Source organism: Crocodylus siamensis, chromosome 15 (assembly GCF_052110815.1).
Source record: "Crocodylus siamensis isolate JL-2025a chromosome 15, ASM5211081v1, whole genome shotgun sequence".
In the NCBI taxonomy this organism is placed as follows: Eukaryota; Metazoa; Chordata; order Crocodylia; family Crocodylidae; genus Crocodylus; species Crocodylus siamensis.
In genome coordinates this window covers 6,381,855-6,389,054 of record NC_143409.1, presented here as the reverse complement: position 1 = coordinate 6,389,054, position 7,200 = coordinate 6,381,855, and positions in this window count along the sequence as shown.

Here is a 7,200-nt window from a genome sequence, read left to right as displayed (position 1 = left end):
TCAACTCGACTGCAGATTTTCTGTGTTACTTTGGACTTGCCCCTTCACCCATTTTGTAAAATTGGGGGTAAGCCTACTGTATTTCCATTCTTTGTTCATCTAATTAGGCTGTAAATTCCTTGGGAGCAAAGACAGGCTCTTGATATGGTTTTGGAGGGTGCCTAGACCCCTTCGGGCCCCAATCTCTATCCAACAGGCCAGTGAAATAGAGGGTGCCAAGCACTGAACAGCAGACAGTGAGAAGCAGGCCAAAAGGCATGGATCAGAGTCAAGAGAAATGGTACTGGAGTGGGCAATGGTATGAAAAAATAAACAGCACAGATAGATGACAGCACTGGGCTGACATCCATCAAAATCTGCCCTCCAAAGTGAAGGCATGACTAAAAAGGATTGGTCTAGGACAAGGACATGTTGCTAAGTAAGGCTGGCCATCAAACAATAAATTCTTGATTCTTCCCCTCCAACCCTTGGAAGGTGACTTCCAACAAGCATGGGACCGGGATTTTCTAGCCAGGCTGCTAGATGTGTGAATACATTTAGCTAGTTCCCAAGACTGTTCAGCTGCTCTGTATCCTTCCCACATGAACAAGGACAGCAGCTTTCCTCAGACCAGCTTCAGGTCCAGAATTTGTTTGATGATGGACCAGGCTATCGATGATCTTTTTGAACAGGGATACACATGAGAGCTTTTCATTGATTAATGGCAAGTCCAGCTGGAAGGTTCTGGGGTTAATTTGCAGAATGGCTCCATAGAGCTGTAGGGATTAATAATTCAGTTTCTTGGTTGGCCTATTTTAATCCAGATGTTGCACTGATAACCAGACTATCTCCAGCTGTGACATGAGGAACCTTCTGTGGGTGTTGATCAGCATTATGCAGGTGTTGATCAGCATTATCCATGTAGGTTTCTTTCATGGCCTTGAGGGTAGTTCAACATGGATGTCATGAAGTGGCTGTATAAGGCTGCTTGGACATGAGAAACCCGTGGCAAACTGGAGTGAAGTTTCAAGGAAAACCCCATATTGGCATAGATTGCACTCTGTTTGGTAGAGGTGTGTTCAGAAGCTTTCTAAGCAGACCATCAGTCACCTTGATGGGAGCTGATACACTCAGAGTTACTGTTCAGTCATCTGGTTCACCCATTCGGCTTGGCTGTTGTCTAAGAGGGTGATAGGCAGATGAGCTGTGCAGAATGGATCCCTGCAGAAATGAGATGGAAATTGAGCTCTGTGCTCAAACACGGTGTTGGCAACCTAGAAAACTTGAAAATGTGAGGATTTTTGGATATGATATGGAGTGTGATATTTTGTGAGTGGATCGGTTGCAGCGAGAATAACCATATACTTTTGACACAGCTAAAGCAACAGTAACATTAGTGGAATTGCCTGGCTGTTTTTGGGGAGGACTGAAGGGTTTGCTCTTCATCCAAGAGCAAACTTGACAAGAAGCGATATGTGTTTTAGTATGTGATGATACTTTTGGCCACCAAAAGCTCTAGGAAGTGACCTGAGTGTTTGGGAATGGCCCAGGCAACCAGCCAAACAAGAATCACGCCATAGCGTTAGCACCAGTAGTGTACATTGGGTGGGTGAGTGCGGCCTGGGCCCCAGGTGCTGCTTAAGTGGGGGGGAGTATCAGAAGGATGGGCTGGGGGCACCGTACCTTCCTGGCCCATACTCCAGCTGCTGCACCTAGCTAGCTCGGGCTGTGTGTGTCATGGAGTGCAAGGCATCTGGGAATCGTAGAGTGATTTCTAGACCAACAGTTGAGTTGGCTGCTGAGGGAAGAATTGATCCCATTTTTTTGCCACTGAAATCGTCTTTTCTTTTTTTTCCCCCTTTTTGAGATGGGCTTCAATGATGGCAAAAAAGTGAAGTGAAAGTTTCCCCGTGCCTGCTGCTTGCTGCTGCTCCTGTGCACTGCTTCGCGGTGAAGCCCAAGGTATAGGAGGAAGGAGGGGCAGAAAGGCAAGAGAGGACTGCTTTGGGCACAGTCTTCCCATGCTATGCCTCTCTTCAGCACCTCGGGTCATGGTCAGCCATCCAGGACATAGACTGGATCTTTGAAGAGCAAAAGTCTGCTCTTAATCCAAAAATTCTGGTCAGGACTTGAACTTCCATTAGAAGACGCAGTTTTGGGAGTGAAGGGCAGGCTGGATTTGATGGGTAGGCTGGATTCGATGCAAGACTTAAGTCATCGTTCAAGACAACACTGACTAAATGACAGAATTCCCAAATTACAGGGTATTTTTTGAATGTTATTTGCAGGATTTAGATGTTCACCTTGGCTAACGAACAGGCTTGACTTGCGTTTTTTGGTGGCAGAAAGGTACATCAGAGCGAGGTTGAATGTGGGATCAGTGTGGTTCAAGGCATTTGTGGAGAACAAATATCCAGTTTTCTTATGGTCCGCAAATACCCAGACTGGACACTGCATATCCTCAAGATGAGGCTGTCCTTGTTGAAACCATCCTTGATGGCCAGGAATTGCTTGTCACTGATTTCATGTTTCTGCTCCAGTTTGTGGGACACAAGGAAGAGAGTGACATGATGGGACTGACCCTGTCTGGTGGGGCTGGTAAGAGTCTCATGCCGCAGTGGGGGTGGTGGAGTCAGTGTGGCCATGTGCAGACCTTTGCTCAATAAGGACTTTTGTCGCAAAATTCACAGTGCTGCCCGGGGTGAGCTGGTCTGAGGCTGCTGATACACCCCTCACCTTGCACACGGGCGCTGTTCAAAGAGGCTTCCTCCTTTGCAAGGGGTGCAGCGATGCAGCCAGGTGCTCAGGGCATGGGCAGCAGCAACTTCTGGTTGGTGCCAGGCCACCGGTGTGCTCATGGTCACGTAGCTGTTGTAGCAGCTGTTTTATTTTGCCCACTCCCCTTTCCTCCCATGGGAGCACCCAGGACAATTGCCCCGATTGCCTCACCCTGGTTACACCACTTCCTTGGGTAGTTTTCTGTTTGTTTACAGCTCCAAGAGCAGGTTGCATTAAAAAAAAATGCTCTTTTTGGATGCCCTTGGGCGGTCACACTTCTTCCTGTGCTGCAGCTCATTGTATAGTCCATCCCAGCCACGTGGGCCGCTGGGCTTTCATTGATTAATGTCTCCATGGATGTGCTGTCAGCCTGCTGCAGGGTTTTGGATAGTTCCCCCTAGCAAATGCCTGTTGCTAATACTGAGACATCTATGTTCCCGTCTCCCTTCACCTTCGTTGCATCATGAATGAAACATGGCAAGCTCTGGCATGGGGCCAGACCCTGTGCCACTGGTACGTATGTCGGGGAGTCCACCGCCGCTGTAAGCCTGGTAGGAATAATTTAAAGCTCTGGTATGGTTTCTCCAAATCCCAACACGTGCTCTTGGAACAACTGGTTTGTATAACAGGTTCTCATGCGTAGCAGGGGTGCTGTGTCCTGAAGCTCACATACATGGTTTCCTCTTCAGGACTTTTTCACTTTGTTATATGAGCTTTTATTTTTGAACGCAGCCCTTATAAGGCAAGGCCATTCGACAGACAGAATTTTTCATCACGTTTCTTGGTGCCAAGATGATGTCACCTTGGGAGAAAAAAAACTTGCAAAAGGTCAACCGATGATTAAAGAAATATTTTAAAACGTTACTTTAGTCTTTGGAGAAGTAAACACAATTAAGATTTGAAAGAGCAGATAAGTTGCGTGTTCCACACCAATGACTGTAAAACATCCAGTGCTGAACTTACGGTGCAGGAAATCAAATTTGCAAATAGTGTTATGCCCACTCATTGTACAATGGATGAATGTGGCTCCTGGGCCATGGTTGAAACCATTTATTTAGAGGCTCCTTGGCCTTCTGGAGTAGATATTTTTTTCTCCTGTCTGTTCAGGTAAAAATAACGTCTCTCTCTACCTTCATGCAACTAGAAGGTCTATGTAAGGGTGGCATATAGAGTTGATGGGAAATGACCTTCGTGTTACTTCCACTTCAGCTTTGTAGAGAGATGGGTTTATGCATGTCCCTCTGAACTTTGCTACATCCTTGTACTGTTCGGGGAATGGTAATGTGCGTTTCTTTGCTCAAGTGCTACGTGTAGAGAGGCAGAACATTGTCTTGTACTAGTATTCATTTCAGTAAACCAATACATTGTGGAAGAAAGCAAATGAAAGGAAGAAAAAATGTAGGAAACGGGGTAAGGTTTGCATTGCTTGGTCTTTTTGAAGCTATACTTATAAGGCATGGAAAGAAGCCTGCTGTGTTAAATATCATGGTTCGGTTACATAAGCCTGTAATAGTTATTTTAACTACTCTAAAATGGGTTTGCACCAATTACTCAGCTGAAGGTGGCTTTCAGGCACGATGCCCTGTGTGCACTGCTCTTTAGGAGACAATGTTAAGTGTTAACTGACTTAATCCGGGAGCTTTGCTTTTGCTGGGTTTGTGCAGGCCAGTCTGCAAATAACGGTGGCAGGTTTCCAGTTGTAACAGTTAAGTATTTTACTGGCATTTTCAGCGCAAACAGATTTACAGCCTGTTCCTTGCTTGTTACTTTTTCCTCAAATAATGCGGGAGAGGATCAAAAAAGGCTGATAGGAGACAGAACGGTAGAAACGCTGCTTTCGCGTTGCATCGTAGGAGAACCAGGGCTTCTGTGCAAAAGCGAGTCGGTTGTTCTTGTTTCAAAATAAAGAGATTTTGATATTATAAAGCCCAACCTGATCCTGATTTTTAATAGAAAGCAAGGGAGCCAAGGGAGGGGCGGTCCGGGGGAGCCTGAAGATAAAAGCATGTAACAAATGAAGTGTTTATGAAAGTGAATGTGCTCTGCAGATTCACAAGCGCACTGGAAATGTGAAGTGCAGAGATCTGACTTGTTCCCCGCAAAGGGACTGGAGCATTTCCAGAGCAATCGGCTATTTTGAGGACGCCGAGGAAGCTCACACAGGGGCAGAGGCAAATGAAAGATGCCTTGACCTGATCTCTCAAACCTTGTGCTTAGTAATTTCCACTGACGTCAGTAGTTTTGCAAGTATAATAACAGTTGGTTGAAGTCTAAGGCATCTGAAGCCATTATGGTGAATGGAAAGACCTTTGTTTAGCCTATATTGGACCTATAAAAGCTCAATATACCGAGGAGGGTAATTAATAGTGTGGTACTTCTCAGTTTTAGGGTTGACATAGATGTTTAAAGTCACAGCTGCAGCTCAAAAGCATCCATAATAAACCTTTTTACCAAAGAGCATTGTGACCTCTGCAAGTTTAAAATTCAGTCTCCAGCTCAAGCCTGGGACAATATCCATTACAGTTTTAATGGAGCTACATTAAGTGTTCAGACAGAGGCGGCAAATCAAGCATTTTTGGAGTCTTTGTCTTGTATGGAACAGGAATGCTTTTAAAACGTGTCCAGAAAATGCCTGATCTGATTTGTCGGGACCAAAGAACTGCTCAGATTTCACGGTTCCCTGGCAGTCCTGCTGAGCCCGCTGCTAGCGTTCAGGGGTTCGCATAACCAGTGCAAGCAAACGCTCTTCAAGGCTTGTCCTGTTGCCTTGTATAATGGGGCTTATGGGGCCTGTCGTACAGGGAGTCAGTCAATATGCCACGCATTTTCTCATCGTCCGCAGTATTTGGGCACCGTCATTTTTAAACCTTTTTTAAAAGTCAGTCTTTTGACAGATTCAGCAACATCTTTGCCATTTAAAACGGCGCCCCTGGAAGTACTTTGCTGAGGTCTGGGAATTTTCTTAGGGGGGCCTGGCTGACTTTAAGACAATATTTAAAAAGGGAAAAGTTCACAGGTCTGGTGTGGACCTTGTTTCAAGTGTAGGGAAGTTGAAGCTAAACCATGAAATTTGAACGCTTCTGGCAGCTGGTTCTGTGAAGTCTCTTTTTCCATTTCTTGTTTCTGATGAAGATACTTGTGATGAGAGCAGACTTCACTGGGATACAGTGGGGTTTTCTCTGGCATCTTCAGTCCCTGGGCACTGTTTCAAATGACATGACTTAGTGATGAGCTAAGCATTTGGCACCATTGTCTTTTCAATGGGATTTATATACATTCTTTTATATCTACCATGTCTCCCTTCTTTTTGATAGAGGATGAAAAAACTCATGCATTGGGAACTAAGCTCACCCTGAGTCTACCAGAAGTGGTCCGCCAATTGGCCTGGAGCCCTGGGGTGCTAGGCCAAAAGTATGCCAGAAACCGGAGCAAAGGGAAAGCCAGAAGCAGGTCCAGCCATTTTCAGCCTGCCCAGGGAAGAGCCAGATGCGCTCCCCGCGGTTACGGGGCACGAGGAGGTGCTGGATACTCCCCCAGCAGCAAGTAGGTAGCTGGCTGCCCTCTGGGTGGCAGAGGGAAAACCGGCTGTCTCTTAGCCGGGATGGCTGGAGGAACCGTAGATGCTCTCCCCTCCATGAGCACCCCAGAGGTGCTGCCAGATGCTCCTGGCAGGTGGAGCTGAGCATTTCCCCTATTGCAGCATGGCAAGGACTGAGTGCTCACCCAGGAGACCACGCCAAGGGACCCAAGCCCAGTGGGGCTGTAAGTAGATGAACTAAGGAAACCTGCAGGGGGAAACAGGGAAAACCTCCCTGAAGACGCCTCCAAATAGCACAGGCCCAATGGGGCATATGCAGACAGGGAATGCCCCAGACAGTATCTGTTGGGAGCACTGGCCTTGCATGGGTATGGCAGTGACCACCACAACACGAACCCAGATCTGGACCAGCACCAAATCAGGAAAGTCCTGCACAGAGAGGTCATTTCACCAAGAGGCACAAGGGGCCCAATAGTGGGGACAGCAGGGGTACACAAGGCCCCAAAGCAACCCATGCACAAGAAAGGGGGGCAACTCAGAGCAGTGAGGCATCATTGCCCTGCCTGGCCTCCAGGTCCAAGCCATTGAGTTCATGTTACCTGTTTAATCTTCTTTTTTTGAAAAGCCAAAAGCAGTGATTGGATACACGTGGATTCAAGCCCCATCAGACTCCCTATGGAGAAGATCAGGCTGCACCATACTTGATGTATCAACAAGAGTGGCAACAACACCCAAATGGAAATGGGTGGGCTATAGGGGAGGAGGAGCCCCACAGAAGATACACCACTGTGATCACCCCATAACTCTCAGAGAACCACGGTAGCACCTCCAGGCAAGTACAGGGTCACCTACTTGAACTTGAAGTCACGGCAGGAAAGTGGGTCAGGTGTGATGTGGCCCCAGAA